Source organism: Cryptomeria japonica, chromosome 5 (assembly GCF_030272615.1).
Source record: "Cryptomeria japonica chromosome 5, Sugi_1.0, whole genome shotgun sequence".
Lineage (NCBI taxonomy): Eukaryota > Viridiplantae > Streptophyta > Pinopsida > Cupressales > Cupressaceae > Cryptomeria > Cryptomeria japonica.
In genome coordinates, this window is record NC_081409.1 from 925,128,157 (window position 1) to 925,155,576 (window position 27,420).

The window sequence follows — 27,420 nt, forward strand, 5'->3', positions numbered from 1 at the left end:
ATATGGGGATGGAAAGACAATATTTCCATGAAATGTAGACATGTTAATGCATTCGTATAAGCCCAAAACTCATGGAAATATCAAAACTAAGACCAAATCATATTTTAACTTTGCACATGCTAGCATATAATCTGCTTGAAATTGAAGGATATAAACTTAGAGTCGCCAAGTGTGATATTTTCTTGCCTCCAAAGGTTGTTATACCGCTTCTCACACCAAGACAACAACAAATATGGACCTTTTAGTGAACTAAAAGTCAGTTCACCATCTCATCAGGCATGCCAAAAACTATTATCACTAAGGTCTGCACCCTAGCTAAGCCTAAACTCATCTAACCTGTGACACATGGGACTACTCTCAAGTTGTGGGTATTTGTTGTGAGAGTAAACCTCTAGAGAGGGATGGTTCCCTTTGAAATTTCCTAAAACTACTGAATCTTGCAGAGAAAAGGGATAGAGAAATGATTATAAATGAAATCCTACTGCTAACTATGGTGATGCACCCAAAATGTTTTGTTTTTCTGATGTTTAAAAAATGACTGATTACAATTGATTCAATGAAAAAACTAATATGATTCACAAATCTTTTGATCCCCATGATGATCATAAGAACTTCATATAGAGGCCATTCTTTTTAGTTTATATGAAAGATGATGTAAACCATATAATCTTACAAGCTAAAACAAAATATTTGAGACAATATATAACTTGATCAAATCAAAAGGTGCTTGTTAAAACACTATACATATGCATAGAACAACAAAGGATTCAAAGACAAATCACAGTGAATGATTTGCACAATACAATATAAATGACAAGCAATGAGTAGGCACAATAACAATATTCTTCATTGATTTTCAAAAGACTCTGATTACAAGACATAAATGAACAACTTCGATTTTTCATGTATAGGAAGGAAGTTACTATAATGGTGAAAAAGGGTGAATGATGGAGAGATCGAGAGGAAAGATTTTCTTCCCTTCAAGGAGAGATGAAAGTTTCACTACGGATTTCCCTTCAAACACCTTATTCACATTAGATTTAAAAGAGGGGGAATTCACTAGATCCAATCTCTTAGGACAAAGATTGAAGAGTAAATGAATTGATAATGGGATAGAAATGATAAGCTAACCCCTCTTTTAGAATGGAAAATAATTGAATTATGTTAAGTGTGAAAGCAACAAAGAACTGATTATAACTTGAGATAGAAGCGTGAGATGAATCTGTGCACCTGGATCTGGTTATAATATGTCTAGACAAAGCTGCCCTATGAATTTGAGGAAAAGTTGTCGAGACTGTGCTAAAAGTGTCCACGGTCCTCCTAAAAATCCGCCAAATGATAAAAGTTTTTTCACCTCTGCAAATGGAGTCTGAATCTGCAAACATAGTTGTGCACCTGCAACCTACACACATAAAAGAGAGGAAGAGGGGTTGGCATTGGGGGTTTGCCTTCAGGTCAAACCCCAGTTTTGGAATTAACCAAATGATGAAAGAAAGTACTTACAAGTAAATGTAAATGAAAGAATGAAATGTAAGTCACCTCAAGGGAGGTTGTAGATAGAATGTAGGTAGATTTGCTTGTATTGAATTGAATGTTGAAAGGGATCTCCTCTTCAATGGTTGAATCCTTGACTTGAATGCAACACCTAGCCTTGAAGGGAGACTTGAGAATGCTCAATGCTGGAAAGGAATGCTCGAATGCTCTTGAATTCTTGATCTCATGCCCACCTTATCGCTTATTGAACTTATGCAAATGGGAGGGGGAATGCGACTTATATACTTGTCAATTAGGGTTAATTGACTAATTTTCTATCATAGGCCGACACAGGGAAGGTTTTTACTACTTAATGAAGAGTCCAATGTAGAGATAGGACAGAGGGGGCCCCAATATAGGGCAAGGACAAGGGTGCCACACCCCTATGAGGATAGGGACGTCATGCCCCTTTCCTAGGGGGATAGGGGCATCACGACCCTATCTTGCCCTTGTCTCGGAACAGGAAGCAAGTTCAGGCAGTGCAGGGGGCAGAAAAAGGTAGTTTTTGGGGTAGAGTAGGTCTTAGGTGTCCGATTAGGCTTAGGGATTCAAAGCGCCAATGTGAAGACCCTAATGTGGTCACAAAATGCAAGGGTCGCAATTTCATGACACTACATATAGCCCCCACTTTAGCGAGAGTATAAATGTATGCCAATACTATCGATAAAGTATAAGGAAACAAGATTGAAGACTTCTACCACATCGAGGAGGCAAGATGCACCAAGTCCCCAGTGGACTTAGGATCTTATGACATCAATTGAAAAAGTAAAAGGGAAGATCAAGAAGGAAAAACCATGACTACAAGTAGCAAGGTTCCCCTCACTATGAGTCACGAAAATGAAGATACCAAAATTATGAAGCAAAGCCAAGTTTACTAAATAATTCTAAGTATCAAGAAGGAAAATATGAGCGGAGTGTATGCCCCCACGTTAAAGCGATCACGCGTACCTTATCAAGGGCGATTGCTTTAAGATAGGATACACCCAAGAGAGAGAGAAGAGAGAGCACATTATCACAAGGATTTAGCCCATAGTCGAGGAATAAACCTAAGGATAATGAACACAAAACATGAGGTAGTTTCTCTTTCCTTAGGGTCAGTATGTTGTATGATAACTCATGTATATAATATATTTATATGTGCATATAATAATTGTCATTCCCCAAAGAAGGGACACTACCTTAGAAGAAAGGGAAGAGAGGATGTCTTTCGAGTCAACATGAAAGAGACCAAAAGAGATCCCAATGCTTTGCATCATCCTCAAGTAAACATTGAGAGAAAAATAGAAGAACATAGATACACATAGAAGAATAGTCACAAAAGAACAAGAAAGGAGAGAGAGAGAGAAGATCTACAATGCTAATATTGCTAATCTAGCATGACATCCGTCTCTCGTTCTTGATGATCACTATTTCGGGAAGGCGAGCAACATGCCAAAGGAGCAACATCGAGCACAACAGATGGAGCTATTGCAAGATCCAAACAAGGACTATGTTCATGTGATAAGTCACTTTGTTCAATTCTAGGAGCTAGGATGAGGGTTTGTGAAAATTTAGTTGATAAATGCTTGTCCACATCAACATATTCATAATCACTATCAGAAGCATTAGGAGTTATTTTGCCATCATGAATAACATTTTCACTCATTTCTTCATCAAAATTTATAGAAACAGGAATATAAAAAAAAATGGGAGTAAAACCATCACATGTTTTGTGCAACTTAGGATTTGGAGATGTAGGTTCAACATCTTGTTTGGGAGAAAATGGAATCATATCAATTGTTGTAGTCTTGGGAGATGGAGTTGGTTGAGGAACAACTTCACAAGCTTGAGCATGACGCCTTCATCGGCGGTCTCTCACACAATGATTTCATTTAATCTTAGCTGAAGATTGAGAAAGAGGAAGAATATTTATGAAAGGAGGAAAAATCTCCTCTGTGATAGTTGAAGGTTTAGGTTGAGGTCTTTTAGGTTGGACAAGAGGAGAGACAAGCCTCTTCTCTCTATAAGAGCGAGGAGGTGGAACTGCGCCATATAAAGGAGCAATATTCTAGGTGTAGGAAGGATACCGAGTCCATCATGGGGAGGTGGTATAGGTCTAACCTTAGGAGGAATATTTTTTTTCTTCATAGGAGAAGGCATAGTCACATCCATAGGAATAGGTTGAGGATTTTCCTTAGGAGGAAGATTAGTCCTATCCGTTAGGGGAAGGATTTCATCTTGAAGAAGGATAGGAATGTCAATTGTTGGGGATCTAGGTTGACTCAAGGGTAAGATCATATCATTCTTCCATTTTTGATAGGATTGGAAAAGAGAATCGCTCCTCTGTGGAAGACATTAAAATTGCTTAGGCCAAAAGAGATCAATAGGAACACTAGGGCTTCTTTTGGATGGGCGAAATAAACTATGCTTCACAGTTATGATTTCTCCATTGTGAGGAAATTTCAAACACTTATGAATTAGAGAAGCAATAGCCTTCATGGAAGATAGCCAAGGGTAGCCCAACTTCACACGGAATTGCTCGGAAGAAGGAATGATAGCAAAATTGACATCCATAGATTTATTGTAAATTTCAACAGGAAGTGTGATAGAACCAATGGTAGGACAAGAGAACCCATCAAATAACTTCACAACCACATTAGAGTCATCATAGATCAGTTTATGCAATCATAAAGTGAAGAGATATTCCTCAGTGATAGCATTAACCATGCAAGAGGGATCAACAAGAGAACCATGACAAGGTATGTTTTTAACCTTCGCAACTATGTATAAAGGCCCATCAGGTGCCCTAATGGTCTCGCTAGGGTCAAATGTAATACAAGGATCCTTAGGTGTCTTTTGTTTCTCTACCATGTTCACCAAATTTGGAGTTGTGGTAGTATGATCAGAAGGAGAGAAAGAGGTATGTTTAGTCTTAATCACGTTAGAGGTATGAGAAGGCAAAGGATCAGTGAAAATCTTAAGATTTTGATTAGGAGGAGCTACTGATTTATTTTCCTGATCATTCACACCCACCACGGATATAGTATTATTATCAATCAAATCTTGAATCTTACTTTTCAATGCAAAACATTTCTCAGTATCATGACCAGGCTGACGATGAAATTGACAAAAGGAATTGCTATCAAAGTAAGGGGATGCAAGCTTAGATGGGTCAACTTTTTTGATAGGAGGAAGTTTGATAACATTTCTTTGTAACAATTGAGACATAATACTATGCAAAGATTCATTCAAAGGAGTAAATTGTCTCTCTTTTAGATAATTTAGAAATAGGAGGCACACTTGTTGTAGCATTCACATTGTTGTTGTTGATTGTATCATTGAACTTGATGAAACTTTTTGTTGGTTTGAGCTTCGCAAACGGTTGTTGAACACTCTCACCCTTATCACCCAGAGCCATAGGAGTAGATTGCTCCATTTGACTCACAACCAGTTGATAATTGTGGAGTGTTGCACAAACTGCGGAAAGGAAGTAAACTCATACAAAAGAATTTTTTCCCTGATATCATTTTGCAAATTAGAAATGAAAATTATTTGAATATCATTATTAGGTACAAGAAAAGAAATTTTAGCACACAAATGCTTATATTTGCCAATGAAATCAGTCACTTTTTCTTAACACCTTGTTTACAATGCATTAAATCAGTCAAAGTGATTATAGGACCAATGTTGTTTTGAAAATATTAAATGAAAGCATTTGCTAATTGTTGAAAAGAAGTGATAGAATAAGAAGGAAAAGAGAAATGCCATTGTAAAGCCTTATCCCTTAATGTTCCAATCTTTGATCATAAGCAAAATCAGTACACAAGGTTTGAAATATTTTAATATGTGTGTGAGGATCACCTCTTCCATTATAGAGTTCCAATTGAGGGACCTCAACATGCTTAGGTTAGAGGACTTTAAGAATATCAAGAGAAAGTGGGCTCACAACATCAAATGTGGGCACTCTAAACTTAGATTGACTCATGGAAGCAATTTGTTGTTGTAAGGAAGACAGTTTGAGCAAGATTGTTAATGGTCGCTTCGGTAGAAGAATTGATGTTAGACATGGTTGATTGAGAAGGTGCTGTGATGTTATTGAAGGAAGGCATGGATTGAGAATAAGGTAGTGGGACATTATGATAAGTAGTCATAGGTGATGATTGAGTAGGAAATGAGACACTTAAAGGAGAAATGAAATTGTGGAATGAATTTCCCCCTTGTGTCACACTGATTGGTTGAGGCATATTAGGAATACTTATGGAAGACATAGGTAAAGATGGAGGATTAAATGAAGAAGAGGGATTTCTCCCATGACCTATTGTTGTAAGAATGACATTTTGAGTTGATGTAGCCAAGATGTTTGAAGTGAAGGTAGGAATACTAGCCATTGGAGTGGTCAAAGGAATAGAAGAATTGATTTGATTCGGAGGTTGTGAATAACCTAAGTTCTCAGCACAACTCTTTATAGGCATGACATTAGAATCAACAATATGAGAAATTCCACACAATATATCAATTCCATTCTTATCACTTTGAATCACACATTTAAGGCCTTCAATTAATGAAGAGCTTCACTATTAGGGTATTCTTGGGACATCCATTGTTGAAAGTTATGAAATTGATTGTCCAATTTTGAAAGTTGATCTATGGAAACTCTAGTTAAAGCTTCTTCTTATTCATCATGACATTCATCAATTGGATATATAGGGACATGATTAGGATGGGAAGAATTAGCATGATCCTCATTAAAGAAGTCACCCAAATTATGCTCCATCTCCTCGGTAATTAAACCTTGAAAAGTCTTAATTCTAATGCTTCGTCTAACGGGGATAATGTAGGTAGGACTAATAGTGGTGAAACTCATGCACTAGAGGGAAAATTTGAATTTGAATAATAGGAACAAAGTGCCCAAAAATTGAATAATGCAAAATTTGAGAAAATAATGATGACATAATTTCCAAAAATAATTGTGATGATAAATAAAAGGAAATTGGAATTTTAAAATTAGGGCCAAGGGGATACCACTTAATTTTAAAATTGAGAAAAATAAAATTTTTAAAATCAGGGCAGATTATAATTAACCACTTAATGTTAATTTTTTTAAAAAATTTGAAATGTTAAAATTTGAAGGTATTTTTGAATTTAGAGGGATAAAAAATCGACAAAATCAACCAATTTTTTGGATTTAAGCTATTAAATATGGTCATAACAGTCTCTCGAAATTTCAGGAAAAAAGACAGGGACCACGTTGAAAGTGTGCACGATTCGACCAACTTTTTTTGAAATTTCTAGAGATGAAAGTTACAATGATTTTAAAGCGAACCCCAAAAAATTAGCAATGAAGGTTTGAATGTTGGTAACCCCTACCAGCTGGGAGCCTTCTGTATTTACAGAGCTGAAAGTGTTGCATGTATGGCCACACGAGCGGATGGCCTTACTAGCACCTTTTTGTTTTAGAAAGCCAAAATCCTTATAGTTGTTGGGGCAGGAGGTCGGACCTTTGGAGCGGCCCACACACATACAATTCTTAGTAGAGATACAAAGTTCACCACAGGGAGTTTTCATGGGGACTGATGGTTGGCTGCCCTGGAGAAGTGAGTGGCGAGGGTGGAGCCAATGGGGTCAAGCATCTAAGTATCTGCTCTGAATAGTGTAGCCTCAAGGGAAAACCCATGTGAGATCAACAACTATTGTCTTGGCCAACCATAAGAATTGTGCTTGTCCTATTTTGAACATTCAAACATTCAAGATCAAACATCAACAATATTGTGTCTTTTGTGTCTTCAAGTGTATGTAATTTGTTTTTACATCAAACAACACACTTTTCTTTGAGTCATTTTGAGTCTAAACACTTGCAAACATTGAGTCCTCATCAACATTGTGTCCTCTTGTCATGAAAAACAGTCAAAAAATTCAGATTTGGTCACAACAAACAACTTCACAAAAACTGGAAAAATTGCACTTAGTCTCTAGAAACACGTCTATGTCTGATAGAACCACATCGTGTCATTTAACCACGTCTGTGAAGGGTAGAAATGCGTTTGTGTTCTCTTAAAGAAAATTGCATTCACAAAATCTCATAAACACGTCTGTGCAGTGTTAAACCATGTCTGTGTCATTTAACCGCGTTTGTGAAGTATACAGGCATGCCTGTGTTCAGAATTGCAAAAATTTACAGTCCAACAAACAAGAGCAGTCAGTTTCAGACTTATTGAGCTTCCTAGGTTATCTCCCTAGGTTTTCATCTAGGATTCGGCCTATTTTTGGGTCTCACAAAGTCCATCATTGCTTTACACCTTGCATTACATTCACATTTGTCTAAACTTGAGTCAAAAGGTCACTTGCTTGTCCTCATCTTGCTTTGTCAACACATTACATACAACAACATTTTTCTAAGTGGTCCCTCATCAAGGTCTATCACCTTTGGGTCTCATTTGGTCTTACTTAGAGTGAAGGTCAACTTACCTCATCAAGAGAAGCTACCATCTCTTTGGAAGCCATACCTACTCTACTACATACATACTTGGTCTTACAATTTGGACATTGCAAGTAAACCTCAAATTTATTTACATTCCATCCAACTCTTGGTCTTCCATACTCTTTCCATTTTCATATAGTCTCACACATCTTGGTAAATACCTAGTTCATGGTTGAAACCCATCCCAAAAATCTAGGAGAGAAGCTAAAGAGGCTCAAGAGTCTGCAAACATCAATACCTATGAGTATGACAATGATGTCTTTTTCAATTTTGATCATACCACATTACCTAACATGGATGCTTATAGAAAAATTCTAAATGTTGAGAACATGGACACTACAAACAATAATGATACACACAATGACAATATGGACAAATTTTCTGTACATTCAGCAGAAGTGGAAGACTCCATTATGGATCCCCGTTTTAATCAATTTGTTGAGGAAATAATGAGGAAAGATAGACAATATTTCTTACAAGTGATGGCACAAAGTGGAGCCAAGATCCCTCATGATTTTGACATGTCTCAAATAATGGAAAATCAACCTTTGCAACAACCTCACCTCAACATGGATCAAAGGAGACCTAATAGTGGAGGTGCTAGAGGACCACGTTTCGTGTCTGAGTCTCCATCATCTTTGTTTCAAAAACCTGAGGTCCCACATACACATGGTCAAGCATATGATACTCACCTTTGCAGACCATTATGGAAGTCTTATGCAGAAAAATATACTCAATCACATACCAATGCTAATTACCAACCACCAAAGCAATTGGATATTCAAAGGCATGCTCAAAATTTGGACACAAGGAAACCCCATGTCAAATTTGGGGGCAACACACGAACAAAATCATGACATGCCTGTAGAGTATGATATACATGGACAAAGCAGATATTCCATTCCTCATTATGACTCTATACCAGGTGGTTCCTATACGAAACATCATTATAGACCTCCTCCATATGAACATGTGTATGATCAATACCATCCATATATGCAACATGCTCCTCCTCCACCTGATGCCTCAAGCATGGGATATGGTCCAAGAAGTCGGTCTCCACCTAAGAACAATTTAGAACAACAAATTAAGAACTTACAAAAGAAAATGGAGGACATAAATACACCGAAGCCAACCTACACAATGAGAGACATATGTCCTTATCCATTTGACAAAAGCATTCCAATGCCTCCATTTCCTACACATTTTGTGACACCTAAGTTCGATAAGTATAGAGGCAAAGGAGACCCTAAGGCACATATAAGACAGTTTTTCACAGCTTGCATTGAGGTAGCATCAAAAGAGACATATTTGATGAGATTATTCCCACATAGCTTAGGTGATCAAGCCATGGAATGGTTCTCCCAACTCCCACCTAGAATTAAGTCATGGGGTGACTTAGTAGATGCATTTATCCAGCATTTCTCATACAACATAGAGACAGACATATCAGTCACTACTTTGTGCAAAACCAAGCAAAATGATGGAGAGTCTTTTTCATCATTTTTATAAAGATGGAGAAATCTAGCCAGTAGATGCTCTTGTGAAATTCCACAAAAATAAATTGTAGAGATGTTCACCCAGAATGTTAACAAAGACATTGGTTATGACCTGAGAAAAGATTGTTTGTCCACCTTCAAGGACGTCATTGAAAAAGGCTTAGCAATAGAGAAGGTCCTAATTGAGCAAGGCATCATCAAAATATTCAAAGAAAACAAAGAGGATTTTAAAGGAAAAGACAAGCCAAGATTTTGGAATAAAAACAAAAACATAGTCAATGATGGTGTTGTTGATGTCAATACAGTGCGACCCAAAATCATTTTTTTCAGATCAAGCTCTACAAACAATCAAGTGAATACTCAAACAACTTCAAAATCATGAAGGAAGTACACCCCATTGGAAGAACCACTTGAGTCAACTTTCAAGAAGCTGGTAGCAAACAAGATAATCACAATTCCAGATTTGCCTCCATATGAGCCAAAGCTCAAACCAAATTGGTGGAATGACGATGAATATTGTGTGTATACGGTGAAAATGGATAACAACAATATTGAAAGACTAAATGATTTCAACCACAAAAACCCTAGCCTAACAACAACAAAGATCCACCATAACATATGAAGATTACCTAAGACAATGCAAATCAAATGAAATCACAAAGATTATACCATCACATGTCCAATAGGGTTTGGATCTTCATTCTTCCTATCTCCATTGATCTTGCTTGATATATTTTCTCTAAGATTTTCTATGCACAAGAGCTCAACAAAGAATGGAAATGTGGTTGCAAGTAGCCTTGATTGCATATGAAAGTTCGAAAGCGTAATGTAGTCGATTGATCAGTTAGGGTTTGATAATGAAGGAAACATCTCCTTATATAGAAGACACTATAATAAATGGAGGGATAAGATTGAGAGGTGTAAAAGATAAATGGTGGGCTAAGATTAGAGGGTAGGTAGAGGAAATAAGAAAATAATGAGAGGGTAGGTAGTGTATGAATTAAGAGATGAATGACATGTACCATAGGTAGAAAATGCTAATGAATTAATTAAATAAATAAAGATTTATTTAATTAATAGAGGAAGTGGGATCAATTAAAGAAATAAGATATTTATTTAATTTAGGAAAAAGGATAATTTAAATAAATAAATGTATTTATTTAAATGAGAAATAAGGCTAGAAGAGGATAAATGAATTAATTAAATAAATAAAGATTTATTTAATTAATAGAAGAATTAGGTTTAGATAATTAAATAAATAAAAATATTTATTTAATTAGACATGACAATTTTAGGTGTCTACACTGTGAATATCACAAGAGCAAGGGTCATAAAATAGGAAATTGTCATCGACTGAAGAACATCATACAAGATCTTATTGATAGAGGTGACATTGAGATCGAGGGACACTCATCCAATCAAGAACATGAGATGTTTAAAGAACCATTCCCAAAACATGACAAGGGAAAAGCTAAAGCCACAGATGACAAGACCAACTATACTAGAGCATCCTATAACTATGATTCAATGGTTAATCACATTTCGATGGACAATTATGTCTCTACCATTATCATCAAGGACAAAACGTCTGAGAATTCTACCCAAAGACCCAAGGTGGTCCTGAAAGGCATTGGATCTTCTTCCGAACCTAACTCTGAATGTAATATCACAAATCATCGAGGTAAATTCACTTTGCAAGGTGCTCCAGCTAAAAACACCTCATCAACTAAACCTGAGTATGACCTTGTAAAACAGTTAGGGAACACACCCGCGCTTATCTCAATCCTTGAGCTTTTACACATATCCCCTGCACATAAAGCCATTCTTGACAAAACTTTGAGAGACACTTCCGTCCCCACTGATCTAAACGTGGACCAATTTCAAGCCATGGTGGGATACCTTTCCATTCCATATTCCCTTACATTCACAGAAGCTTATGACGGCTCCGTGAGCCAACCATATAATGTACCTTTATACATTGAAGCCTTCCTACACAAGTATCGAATAAAACGAGTCCTGATAGATGGAGGAGCTGGTCTCAATATATGTACTTTGCACACAATAATACAATTGGGATATTCAGACAAAGCTATGAATGCTACACACAAAATTACCATCAAAGCATATGATGATGAAGAAAGTTCATCCAAGGGTACAATCACCTTGCCCCTCAGAGTTGGGCCAGTTACAAAGGATGTGCTTTGTCAAGTCCTAGACCTAGATCTCACATACAACATATTTCTAGGATGTCTTTGGATTCATGAGATGAGGGAAGTCCCATCTACATACCACCAATGCATTAAGTTTCCTCACAATGGAGTTGAAGTAACAATTAATGGTGATCCTAATCCATTCATATATTGCAATAACTTGAGACCAAAAACTGAGACAATCATTCCAAGTAATAGAGAAGCTATCCCTTCTTCTGCATACATTGACCCTGAATCATTAAAACCTTCCACATCAAAGTAAGGTAAGCTTAAAGGGAAATATCAGGACAAAGGCATGGGTGAATACACCTTGAATCAAACCATGTGCTTACAACAAGTTATGAGTTCACCAAAAGAATATGGACGACCACATCCTTCTAAGAGAGTATCTATCATTACACTCAAATGGGATCCTACTATCTTCCAAAAGTGGGGTGAAATGGAAGAAGAAGACTTATACAAAATGCTTTACAGAGACCCTGAAGATGGTACACAAGATCACATCACCATACCATGTGAAAAATATGGCAAAGGATTCAAGATCCTACAAAAGTTTGGGTATGATGGTAAAAGTCCTCTCGGTTTAAGAAAGGAAGGTATCATTCAACCTTTACAACTAGAATTGACATTTAAAAAGGAGTGCTCAAAAGGGCTTGGTTTCATTTCTTCTAGGGTAAATGCTCAAAAGGCAGAAGAAGTATTACAAATCAAGGCTTCCAAAGATCAACAAGAGAATTCCACAGACTCCAATGAATGGGAATGTGGTTCGGATAAATCCTCCAGTGACTATGAACTCACCGAAACATTCAGAGAACTAGGTGAACCCATAGAAGAAGAGGAATTTTATAGAAAATTAAAAATTGGTCAAGAAACAACCCCTGAGGACCCCACACAGTCTTTGCCTCTAGGTTCTAGGTCGAAATCATGAAGGATGAGGACACCCGTCCCCGAATGCGCTTTTAGTGATGACAATTTGGACTCGTTCATGATCGAGATAGATGTGGAGAGTGCCAACGATGACCTCGTCAACTACCTCGACATACCTGAATATAACTTCATCTTCACCCTTAGTCCCGCTGACTTTGAAAACATTGAAGGCCTTCCCCTTGTTCACCACCAACTTATTGACTGGGACCATGAAGGACATGTATAGTTCGACACATTCCAAAATGATGAAGCCTTTATTGACTATCTAGGCATACGAGATGATCTTCCGCTTGGAGACCATAAGGTAGGATACACTATAGAACTCAATAGCGTGGCATATTTTGGTGAGGGTGTTGGGCCTTCCAGTCGCAAAAATGTAAAAATAAAAACAAATCATGGGTCTTATGGTGAAAACCACATTGTGGCACTGTTTGACCCCAAAAAAGTAAAAAGAAAGGACGTATCTAAGGGTGAAACCTCTCCGAGGCACCCGAAGATGGAAGGCTCATCATTCTCCTGACATCATATGAAGAAAAATCATCTATGTTGGTAGAGGAAACCATAAAAAAAAACATTGGTACAAAAGAAATTCCACATAACATATTCCTAGCACAATCTCTGACAGAGACAGAGAGACCAAAGTTCATAAGTTTCTTCACAGAGCAACAAATCAATTTTGCATGGTCATATGTTGATATGCCTAGATTGGATCCAAATTTAGTAATGCATCATTTGACAATTAAACTGGGTGCAAAACCAATAAAACAGAAATTAAGAAAGATGCATCCACAAGTGGCATTATTAGTCAAGGCAGAGCTTGAGAAATTATTGGATGTTGGATTCATACACCCAATTGATTATCTTGAATGGATCTCCAACTTAGTACCTGTCAGTAAGCTAGATCGTAGCATCAGAATATGCACAAATTTCAGAGACATCAACAAAGCTTGTCCTAAGGATGATTTTCCATTACCAAATATCGACCTGATCATAGATCTCATAGTAGGTCATGCGATGTTATCTTTGATGGATGGACTCTCTGGCTATAATCAAATAAAAATCACATCAGAGGATCAACACAAAACAACATTTACTTGTCCCTGGGGAACTTTCTGCTGGAATGTCATGCCCTTCGGGCTAAAGAATGCAGGCGCTACATATCAAAAAGCCATGACTATTATCTTTCATGATCTCATGCCTGTAACTATAGAAGACTATATTGATGACCTCTTGGGAAAATCAATAGATAGAGCTACACATTTGGACATACTTTCAGTCATTTTTGATTAGTTGGAAAAATACAAAGTAAGATTGAACCCCAAGAAATGTGTCTTTGGAGTAACCTCCAGGAAGCTCCTGGGATTCATTGTCTCAAAAAGAGGAATTGAAGCCGATCCAATAAAATTCAAGGCAATCCTAGAGATTCCACCACCGAGAAATATTAGTCAGCTTCGATCTTTACAAGGAAGACTCCAATCCATACGAAGATTCATAGCACAACTTGCAGATAAATGTCATCCTTTTCAACACTTGCTACACAAAAGCATCAAATTCAAATGGGATGATAACTGTCAACAAGCTTTTTAGACACTCAAAGATTATCTTCTAAATCCACCAGTCTTCATGCCACCAGTTCTAGAACAACCCCTATTACTCTACATATCAGCTACATCAACAACACTGGGGGCACTCTTAGTGTAACAAGATGCTGAGGGCAAAGAAAAGGCAGTCTACTACATCAGTCGTACTTTGGTAGGCTATGAGCTAAACTGCACACCAATTGAGCACGCGTGTCTCGTTGTGGTTTTTGCTTCATAGAAATTAAGACACTATATGCTAACTCATAAAACTAATCTGGTCACAAGGATCGATCCATTGAAATACCTTCTCAATAAAGCGACGCTTACTGGTCGACTGGCCAAATGGGTGATGCTCTTGAGTGAATTCAACATTGAATATGTAGATAGAAAAGCAATAAAAGGACAAGCCATTGCAGACCAATTAGCAGATGCTCCCATGATAGATGATGCTCCTCTAACTTCAGAATTTCCAGATGAATCCATCTTGATGGTATCACACATGAAGCCTTGGCAACTGTACTTTAATGGCTCATACACACAGCATGGTGCAGGTGCTGGCATCATTTTCATCACACCTCAAGGAGATTACACTAATAACATAGCAGAATACGAGACATTAACAACTAGACTACGGATTGCAGTTCAGTGGAAGATCCAGGAACTTCTGGTTTTTGTGGACTCTCAACTTGTAATTCGTCAAGCAACTGATGACTACCAAACAAAGAATGAAAAATTAATGCCTTACAAAAATAGTGGATGACCTGAAACAACATTTCATGAAGTTAACTTTTGAGCAGATACCAAGAGAGTAGAATCAAGTTGCAGATGCCATGGCTACTATTGCTTCACTGATAGATCTACCATAGAATGAAACCCACTATGAGTTCTTGGTGGATAACCTTTTGGTTCCCTCGTATGAGATCACTCCTACTGAGATGATATGTGTCGTTGGTCCTGATTCCCAGTTATACAGGTCCATTTTCACATACCTTTGTAATAATACCCTTCCTCTTAACTTATCCAACAACCAACGTTGCACTTTCATTCGCCAATCTTCCCAATATGTCATTTTAGCCGATATCCTATACCGTCGAGGTCTAGATGGCACTCTTCTTAGATGTTTAGAAAGGGATGAATCTTAGATTGCGTTATGCGAAGTTCATGAAGGGATGTGTTGTCCACATTCTAGTGGTCCTACCTTAGCAAAGAAACTCATCAGGAATGGATATTACTGGCCCAATATGGAAAAAGACTCATATCAGTTTGTCAAGAAATGCAAGCAATGTCAAATTCATGGAGACCTTATTCATGCGCCAGCACAAGAACTTCAACCGATTGCGACTCCTTGGCCCTTTTGCTATTGGGGACTCGATCTCATAGGCAAGATTCACCCTCCTTCCTCCAATGGCCACAAATTCATCATCACTGCCACATAGTATTTCACAAAATGGATCGAAGTTGTGCCTCTTACACAAGTCATTGGAAAACAGATTGCTACATTCATTCTCAACTACATCATTTGTCGATACTGTATTCGTATTCCATAATCACCGATAACGGACATCCCTTCAAAAATTAGGATGTTCGTGAACTTTGTGATCGCTTCCATATTACCCATCGTTTCTCCATGCCCTATTACCCCCAAGGTAACGGTCAAGCTGAGGTGTCTAATAAAACCATTCTTAAAATCCTAAAAGAGATAGTTGATGACACTGGCCGCAATTGGCATATCCAACTTAATCCTACACTTTGGGCTTATCACACAAGTGTTCACACACCTACAAAAGCCACACCTTATTCACTAGTCTATGGCATTGAAGCTATCTTTCCTATCGAGGTTGAGTTACCATCTCTATGAGTCTCTTTACGAAACATTATTAGCAATGAATACTACAGGGTCTCTCACTTGCAAGAACTAGACCTATTGGATGAACGAAGACAAACTGCTTTTAATCATCTCAAGGCTTATCAACAACGAATGAGTCACAGTTACAATCATAAAGTGAAGCCTCATACATTTGAGGTCGGTGACTTAGTTCTCAAAGAAATTCCCCAAAATCAGCAAGACAGAGAGAAGATGGGCAAGTTTGAACCGAATTGGCTTGGTCCTTACATCATTATAACAACCTATGGATCCGGTGCATATCAGCTCTCAACCACATAAGGTGAACCTTTGGAGGATCCTATCAACAACATGCACCTTCGCAGGTTTTACACATAGCTCTTCAGAATATCCTAATTCAAAATAAAATAAAATAAAATAAAAATCAAAAATACAAAAAAATTATAAACATAAAAAATCATTACTTGTTGAAAACCTGGCAAACAGGCGCTTTGTGACCAAAAAAAAAAAAAAACTCGTCCAATGGTGAAAACCACTTTGGTGGCGCCCTGGGCAAGTACCATGGTGAAAACTGGGTCACCAGCACCATGCGTAGAGACATTGCTCCTCCCTCCTTCAGGATTCAATCTCATCCTTTCACTTTGCACACACTCACAACATTTTCATCCATAATAAAATTACCCATTCTCGTCATGACTTGTTATTGATCTACCCAAGATTGGTTAGCCATCTATAATAAACCTCCCTTTACACCCCTTTCCATCCATAATAAATCAGCTCCTATCTGTGGCTAAGGCAAATACTATGTCTAGTGAAGGGTGTGGAACTGAGAGCATCACACGTTCTGAGGAGCATAGTTTCTTCCAATTTTTTTTAGTCTATTCGCGCACAATCCACAATAAAACAACATTTGCATCGCCAATCCATAATAAAGTTTCATCTTCTCCTCAATAAAGTATCAGTTGCATGGATTCAATTAGTTTCAGATGAGACACAACAAAAACAATGGGCTTCAACAAATCAAATCTTTCAATAGACTCAGACAACATTATGGTTTAGTGCTATCTATCCTTTTGTGAAAGTAAACATTGTGACCACAATCAAATAGACTTATACAAGTGACAAGAGACACTAAACTTGAGGACTACAGTGGATGTTGGTGTTGAGTCTTGGTTTTCTTTTGATTTTGTCTTTCTGGTGACATGTCTTTTAGCTTTTCCTGGATGTCTCTAACTAGAGATTCTATCTCCAGGATGTCTTTGACTAGAAGGGTGAGGATGGGATATCATCACCTATTTTTCTTTGCTATTTGTGGATTGTCTCTTAGTAATACTATGACTTGTCCAAGGATATGAGGACACTGTGAGTCTAGTATGAACTAGGGCATTCCTTGTCAGTGACTATCTGATCTCCATGCAAACAGGTACAATGACTTTCTGGGTCAAACATATATCTGGATTGTCATAACCTATTTGCCATAATAAAGCTCAATGATGATAACACACAAGAATCTCTTTCACTTCCATATCTTCTATCTTTCATCCCCCTTTCTTGATTGACCTTCATCGTCCTTCTTGAGTCCATGTAGCCCGCTATCACATGACTGAGTATAATGACATGCCAAAAATATTTGCATTTCATGTAGTTTGTACCTGCATTACCACATATTAGCATTTCATACATATAGATATCATAATCACATCACATCCTGCACACAACACATGTTAGCACATTTTACATCCTCATATTCATTTGCATTTCATACATTTACATTTGCATTTGCATAACATTTATAAACATAAAAGAACAAAAATATTGCATTTTCCTCATGTACATATTTGCACCCATATCATAAGCATCACATAGAAACATACATCACATAGGTACACATGCATATAGCTGCCACAAAGATGAATCATCTCATATATATAAAAATCATAAGTGTCATGATACAATGATGTCAAAATACATATGGCTACAATCACCTAAAGGCATCATCATACAAAATAGTACAAAACTGATACATAGGGAGCCCTCTAAGGCTATGATGAACTCCCTCCCTCGGAGCCGAATGGCCTCGATGGAGTCTGAGCCCTGGAAGGACCCACCCTAGGATCATCTCTCCTGTCCCCTCTATCTGGTGGTGGTGGAGGACCCATAACCCCACCGCTAGACGTTCGTCTCCTATCTCTCCCTCCAGTGGTTGTTGCAGTCCATGATGGTCTACAGAAACTCCTAGCTCGCTGCTCTGGTGGCACTGCTCCATAGTATAGGTCTCTCCAGTAGCCTATCTCCTCCCCTGCCTGCAAAACATAGGCGTATCTTTTCCCTGTATCCTCTATTGCCTGCCTCCCTACCCTCAGTGCTATCTCAGCCTTTGTATAGTGCTGAATAGCTTGATCCCTCTCTCGCTTAGTATCCCTCAGCTCTCTCTTGAGCCTAGCTATCTCCCTCTCCAGATCCTAGATCTCATATACTTATCCCTGGAAGATCTCCCTCAAGGATAGTAACTCATCCTCCTCCTCTCCCCCCTCACCTTGTCCCTGTGGTTGCTCCTGCGGCTGCTCTTGAGCCTGTCCCTATGGCTGCTCCTATTTGGGAACCTGTGTTGCTGGCACCTTTAAAGGCAATCTACCTCTGCCCCTCACTCCATGAGCCTGTTGAGCTTGTCTCTCCTCTTTGCCCTCTCTCCTTGAAGCCACTCTCTCTACTACTGCGCCTCACCTCCGTCGTCGGCCTCTACCTCCACCATCCCCACTATCATCTCCATCTCCTCCACCATCTCCATCTATCAGCTCCTCTGGATCCATCAGCCATGGAAATGGATGCTCTGCCCAATATGTAGTGTACTCTGCATCCATCCCTGCATCCTCTATGTGTGCTCACATATCCCAAGGCAAGGGAATCATCTCTACTAGTTGTGTCACTGCCTGATCATAAGACAATAATGGGCACAAATGCACCTGATCCCTCACTATTCATGCATACATCCCTGACCCCTGTGGTATCTGTTGTATCCTATCGAATTGCCTGCCCACCCTATCTACCAACTGCCTCTCAATAACATAAGGTGTCCGACCAACTAGATACCTACTCCGAAATACATATGGAAGCTCCAATGCATCATCCTCCCACTCCTCACAATCTTGGTACGAACTCCATACCACACTGTCTATCTTGTCAGTCACTCAGTGCCAATACTCCAGTCGCCCAATCCGTGGCTGAGACTTAATCATATCATATAAGTGAACATAGCTGTGCCCATATCCTCTGCCTCTGAAATGTATCGATCATGTAACCGACACATGCTCATATGCCCATACCTACAACAAGGTCACTCCGCATCCCAATCCTGCTGATCCATGATATACAAACTGATGCAGGTCATAATACAAGTGTGCCAGCAAACACGGTCCCCATGCAAACCTGGTGCGCTCTGTCACCAATGTCTCCAATGTCCCTCACCATCCCATTGTCGACCCTCGTGTCGCCCTATCTGGACACAGGAACCCACTGATCACTCCTGCTAACACTGCTAGTAGTGCCAATCCTGTCCATGTCATGGTATCCCAAGCCACATGTCCAACCCTCATCTCTAGTCCTAGATCCTATAACACTCATCTCAATGCATCCCCGTCTCCGTCTCGATCATAAGGAACCAACTCCCCATCGATCAATATCCTCAGTATCCTATATACATCCTCTAAGGTGACTGTCATCTTACCCATCGGCAAATGAAACGTGCATGTCTCTAAGTGCCATCTCTCAGCTAAAGCAGTCAGCAACCCCATGTTTGCTCGAAACTCAGGCACATACAAAATATGTCATAGGCCCATAGCCTCAACTATTTCTCTCTCCTCAAGTGTCAGCTCTGGTCGCAAACTTTGAGTCGAAGGGAATCTCTCCCATGACTCTAGCATAGGTAGGTCCTCCTGCAATCAAGCAAATCAACTATGTCAATCCTAGTGGTACTCCCTGTTCATCACAAAGTACTACTTCCTATCCTAGTAGCACTCCCTGTTCATCACAAAGTGTTGCTTTCTATCCTAGTAGCATTCCCTATTCATCACAAAGTACTGCTTCTTATCCTAGTAGCTCTCCTTGTTCATCACAAAGTGTTTCTTTTTATCCTAGTGGCATTCCCTGTTCATCACAAAGTGCTTCTTTGATCCTATCTTTTAGGGAACCTCTTGAGTGTATACTCTTGAGTAGCTTATTTAATTGACAACGTATGTTCTATCACATAATTGTCAATTTCAGCCTAATCCAATTGACAACGTATGTTCAATCACAGAATTGTCAATTTCTATGGTACTCCCTGTTCATCACAAAGTGCCTCGATCTATCTTATCCTAGGGCCTCTGCTTGAGTGTATCTTCTTGAGTAATTTCCTAAATTGACAACATATGTTCTATCACAGAATTGTCAATCTTAGCCCTATCTTCTATTCTAGTCTTTCTTAGAGGACTTGCTTGAGTGAATCCTCTCAGCAGCTTATCCAATCGACAACGTATGTTCATCACAGAACTACCGATTCTACCTTGAATACACAAACGTGCTTACATACTGCACATACACGCCTGCCCTACATAAATGTGCCTGCAAGACATAGACGCACTCGCATTGAACATAGACGTTGTTGCATTCACAGACGTGCCTAACACAAACACATACGCGCCTAGCCTACCCAGGCACGCTTGGCACCAACGCAGACGTGCCTTAACGTTTTTCCCCCTGCTTGACATATCTAAAGGGCATTTATTGCTATACCTATCATGCATTTATGATAACAATTAATGCACCAAAGTACAAGAAGGTTTTGCGGTACTTACCGGCTCTCCTGCATCTGCTGACATCTGAAATCGGCGAACGCGATCGAATCTATGCACCAAAGCCATCGCTGCTGACTGATGAACGCTCTCTGCTCTCTCTGCACTCTGATCTCTTGGATGTGTGGATGATAATGAGGATATTTTCCTCTCATAGTCTATCTTATAGCCTAGCCCTATTCAGTCTTCTTTATCTCGTGACTTTGTCACTCCATCCAGTTAGTCCATTCTACCCTTTCTTTTATATCGAGAGATTGTCTATAATCTTTCCAGACATTTTCACCCAATCTCTCGAGGGGGCATATCATTCCCATCTTAGGGCAACTTTGTATCAGTTCATATTATCTTCTTTGAAACAACGTGATAAGTTGCATTGTCTCAAAGAGGGGCAAAATGTAGACCCCTAAAATTGTCCTGTCTAATTAAATAAATATTTTATTTATTTAATTAATTTAGCCTAATTCTTCTATTAATTAAATAAATCTTTATTTTTTTAATTAATTCATTTATTCTCTTCTAGCCTTATTTCTCATTTAAATAAATACATTTATTTATTTAAATTATTCTTTTCCTAAATTAAATAAATATTTTTATTTATTTAATTGATCCCACTTCTTCTATTAATTAAATGAATCTTTATTTATTTAATTAATTTGTTAGCCTTTTCTACCCATGACACATGTCATTCATCTCTTAATTCCTACACTACCTACCCTCTCATTATTTTCTTATTTTCTCTACCTACCCTCTAATCATTGCCGACCATTTATCTTTTACACCTCTCAATCTTATCCCTCCATTTCTCATAGTGTCTTCTATATAAGGAGATGCTTCCTTCATTATCAACCCTCGACTAATCGATCAATCAAGCCTTCTAGCATTCGAACTTTCATATGCGATCAAGTTTACTTACAACCACATTTCCGTTCTTTGTTGAGATCTTATGCACACATAAAATTTGAGAGCAAATATATCAAGCAAGATTAATGGAGATAGGAAGAATGGAGATCCAAACCCTATTGGACATGTGATGGTATACTCTTTGTGATTTCATTTCATTTACATTGTCTTAGGTAATCTTCATATGTTATGGTGGATCTTTGTTGTTCTTAGGCTAGGGTTTTGTGGTTGAATTCATTTAGTCTTTCAATATTATTGTTTCCATTTTTACCATAAACAGGATCCAATTAGGGTTTTGAAAAAAATGAAGAACTGAATTGAAAATTTGAAAAGGGTCAAACCTAATGGATAGGGACACCTTGAAAAATGTTTACAGAACTGAAATTGTTTGAAATTTGCACAAAATCCAATTAAATTTGAAAATTAGGGCTTGAGGACTTAACCACTTAATTTTTGAAAATTTAAATTTTGAAAAAAGAGGGAAATTGAAATTTTAAATTTTAGGATAGAAGATAAGTCTGAAAACAATCACAAATCTGAAAATAAAATGGAAATTCAATTTTTGCACAATTTCAATATGATTTTTAAAAATTAGGGTTTTGACAATTAACCTCTTAATTTTATGAATTTGATTTACAAATTGAACAAGACAATGAAGAAATTGAATTTGACAAACAAAGTAATTTTCAGATCTAAGACAATAAGAAGCAATTTTTTTTGCAAAACATAAGTTTGATTTCAATTTTAAAAACTAGGGTTTTGAATGAATTAACCACTAAGTTTGCAGAAAAATTAAACTTGTAAATGAAAAATATGCAATGATTTTCAGAATAAAGCATGTAAGACGTCGGGTTCACCAAAAGATGAAAGTTTCACTGCGAATTTCCCTTCAAACACCTTAGTCACATTACATTTAAAAAAGAGGGAATTCACTAGATCCAATCTCTTAGGACAAAGATTGAATACTAAATGAATTGATAATGGGATAGAAATGATAAGATAACCCCTCTTTTAGATTGAAAAATGATTGAATTATGTTAAGTGTGAAAGCAGCAAAGAATTGATTATAACTCGAGATAGAAGCGTGAGATGAAGTTGTGCACCTAGATCTGGTTATAATATGTCGAGACAAAGTTGCCCTGTGAATTTGAGGAAAATTTGTCAGGACCGTGCTGAAAGTGTCCACAGTCCTCCAAAAAATCCACAAAATGAAAAGGGTTTTTTCGCCTTTGGAAATGGAGTCTAAATCTGCAAACACAACTGCGCACCTGCAACCTACACATAGAGAAGAGAGGAAGAGGGGTTGGGATTGGGGGTTTGCCTTCAGGTCAAACCCCAATTTTGGAATTAAACAAATGATGAAAGAAAGTACTTACAAGTAAATGTAAATGAAAGATTGAAATGTAAGTCACCTGAAGGGAGGTTGTAGATAGAATGTAGGTAGATTTGCTTGTATTGAATTAAATGTTGAAAGGGATCTCCTCTTTAATGGTTGAATCCTTGACTTGAATGCAACACCTAGCCTTAAAGGGAACTAGAGAATGCTCAATGTCGAAAAGGAATGTTTGAATGCTTGATCTCATGCCCACCTTATCTCTTATTGAACTTATGCAAATGGGAGGGAAAATGTGACTTATATACTCATCAATTATGGTTAATTGACTAATTTGTCCTCAAAAGTTGACACAGGGAAGGTTTTTCCTGCTTAATACAAAGTACAATGTAGAGATATGACAGAGGGGGACCCAAAATAGGGCAAGAACAAGGGCACCATGCCCCTGTCCTAGGGGGAACAAGGACGCCACGCCCCTGCCCTGCCCTTTTCTTAGGATAGGAAGCAGGTTCAGGCAGCACAAAGGGCAGAAGAAGGGAGTTTCCAGGGGTTGAGCAAGTCTCTGGTCTTCGATCAGGCTTGGGGATTCGAATCGCTAACATGAAGACCTTAATGTGGTCACTTTGATAGTGATGGCCTATGAGTAATGAGTAATAGGCTGAGATTTCTGTCAGCTTTGATAGTGATTATTAGCCTTTTGGATTGCACTTTTTGTGTTCTTGGTGATCATTATGCTCTTCAATGACTATTATTTATGAGTTGATAGTGCCGCTATGAAAGCTTCTTTTCATGTGGCTTTTAATACCCCTCTTCCCTTTTGGTCTTTCGTGGTTGTGAATGGTTTGATACTTTCATGAACACTTTTTATTGCAATTGACTCTGATCATTGTATTCTTCTTGCTATTGTTAACTTGATAGTAGTATTGAATAACCCTGTACTATATCCATTTTGATATCTTATGTCTCAAAATCTATGCATTTGTATCATTACTGGGTCACTACAATACTAATTGTATCGGATGATTATTTGCATGGGTTACTTTTGCTGCACTGAAATTATCCTTGAAACCCTGCTCTTGGATTTGGCACAGAGGATTTTGTGACTGCTCTTTGAACTTAATTTTGGGCATAGTAGACTACTCTTAATCTGTTTTGGCACTAAACATCGCTTGGGAAATATGGACTGTAACTGATTCTTCATTAGATTTGCTATCTTCACAAATGCTCCTAGCACTACTTTGATAGTCATTCAAAGAGGGATGCAACATTGTATGCTCTTTTCATTTATTCCCAATGAGGCAATAGAGACAATCACTGTCTTTTCATGAGCTTCTTTCAAGTTGTCATTTGTTGTTTGCAAAGGCTGCAATATTTCATGCATGATCACAAGGTTATAATCTCTGTATTTCTCCCTCAAAAGTTGCTCTATTCCATATACCATGCATCATTTAAGAGCACCGTCTCTACGTGATGGTGTATCTTGATCTATTTCTTTGTCATGAAGGGATGATCTTGATTTTTTTTAATCTGCTCTTCATGACTGTTTTGGCAGCTAGGAACATTACTGCTCTAGATGCTCTTCAATGCAAACAATGCCCTTCTATGAGCTGCTTCGGCAAGACATTATGAACTAGAACAATCACCTAAGTTGCATCTTATCCAAGGTAGCATTTGTGAGTGCACTACGCATGTTTACTGGAAACAAAAGAAAGGCTCCTTTGTATGATAAATGATAATGAAATGGCATGAGATAGAGCATTCAAAATTTGGAGCAAGAACAAAAATCTTCACTCAAATCAACATAATAAATTTCTAGAACATGTGCAACATCTCCTAATCCTTTAAAATGGAATAAGGATTCAAAAGGGCATAAAAGCCTCATGAAAGAAAATAACCTTTTGACAAATAGTGCATGAATAACAAGAGATATATTAATGTATTTGGGTAAATTGAAAAACCCTACCTCATCTTCAGTAAAACTCACTGTCATCCATACTTGAAGACTGAGAACGTGGCACACTTGGGCTACTCTTGGTGTACTGAACCCTCATTTTTTGCTGTTAACTACTGATATCTCCAATCAAATGCTGTAATGACTGTGTAATCACGAAATCCCTGCACTGCAACTCATTCTTTCCTCCTCTATCATAACTAATAGTTCTCAATCTTGGCGGCCATATGGAAGAAGTTGTAAAAACTAGAGCTCTTTGATGCTTTCTTCCTTCAAACACGAGTTAGGGTATAAACTTAGGAGTCTTGAACCAAAAATGAAAGTCTACAATTCCCTCCTAAGTTTGAACAGTGAACTCCTGCATGATTTGGCTTTCAAAAGACTCTTGCAAGGGAAACAAAACATAATGAAAAGATTTTTTTGACATTTTCAAACTAATAACAAGACCGCTTTTGAGATCTTTATGTCAAACCAAAACTACAACTTCCTAATGCATTTATAACACATGCTTACAAAATGAGACTTACAATCCATCCCATGAATATGACCAAATAAAGTTTTTAAAATGATAGATGAAGACCTTAGGTGCGCAATTTAGGCCTAAGACCTAAATTATATAACAACTATTACATTGCATTTAAATATTTATTTTGGAAGGTGTATTTACCACGTTTGCAAAATGTTTAATTATTACAATAAAAAAAGTTTATTATATGTATGCTCTATAATAAAATAATTAGATAAACTAGTTGCCTTCAAAATAGAAATATTTGATTATATGAATTAATAGTTGTTATAAGCTTGATTTAATTTGATTAGTTTTGTACTTCCTAATTAATTGGGAAATATCAATTAAATTTAAGTAGCTTGTTTATTTGACTAAATGTATTATTATTAATTGTTTTTGCAATGATACAATCTTATTACATGATCATTTTTTACTACCCCAAATTGATTTCTTGAAAGGTGTATCTAGCTAAGGACGAGTCATAAAGATGAGGCAAAAGATTGAGCTATGTAATGTGTCAGGGTACCTTTTTGTCAAGGTTCGTAATTGTCTTAATTCAAAATGATTATAGAAGAATATTTTGTATAACTCACGATATTAAAATGATACACTCCTCAAAGGATAAATTTAGAGGTCAATGTATATTAAGCAACTAAAATGAAGTCGTTCAATTAAAATATAAATTTTCCAAATGTCAAGTTATCTAAATAATCAATCAAAATGTAAATATACTATAAACTAAATAAATATATACTTAAGATTGAATATAGACGAAGTGTATGGATGATTGTATACAACTCATCAATACCTTTCCTTTACCATTAGAATTGTGAAAACTAAAGATCTAAACAAAAAGTTATGAAATCAAAGGTCAAAAAAGAAGATTTGACTTCAATAGACAATATCAACCACCTATGGTAAAATATGGTAAGATGAACTACACAACTACGAAATGTTCAATACTAACTTTCTAATGATATCTTGTGGTACAGGAGCATCTAGACGAACTGGTGATCAACACCAGCCAAAAAATATTCTCAGTTTGCTTTCTTCAGCTTTAGTTTTGGTCTTGGCATCTCTCTATGGTCGACTCCAGCTCACAACAGGTTGTGCAGCCTCTTTTTCAATCCAAAAGCTAATTAATTGATGGGCACGTGATCGATCGATTCTCTGTTGAGCTAGATGTGATAAGCAAGTTCATATTTAGCCTCTTCTCTCTGGTGGTCGGCCTATGAGATATAGAATTTTGTGCAGGGTATGCACAAAATAGATTTGTTGAAAGACCTTAGACACATTCAAGCAAATGGAATTGATAGGCATAAATCCAAATCTGCAACCTTACCAGCATCCTCGCATCCATTGGAGCATTGCTTCATGTTGGTCTGTAGACTCTTGAAGAGGTGAGAATGGTGGGAGCAAATGTAAAATACAGAAATGGAAGACAATGCAAGCAATCATAAGGAGTGTGGGCACAAGACAAGAATGCGCAGGGAGGCTATGGATTAAAATTCATTGCCTGTAGATAAAAAATGTTTTGCAGATTGTAAGGCCATTGCTGAGGGGTCATAACTACATGATTTATGTTTGCAGTTTTGATGAGATTGGTTTTGTTTCTTTGTGGCAATCTAATTCGGAGCATAGAGTCTCTACATTTATGAGTTTGTGTTTATAAAGTTTTGAATTTGAGGGCAGGAGGGAGTTGCTCTTGCATCACATATTGTTTGGAATATATAACTCCTAGGTGAAAAGTTATGGCATAGAGAAAAAAAATAGTTTTCTTAGAAAGCAAAAATGGCCACTACTGATCAGGAAATAGAGTTTGGGCAGTTTTGGCTATTGATAATAGTAAA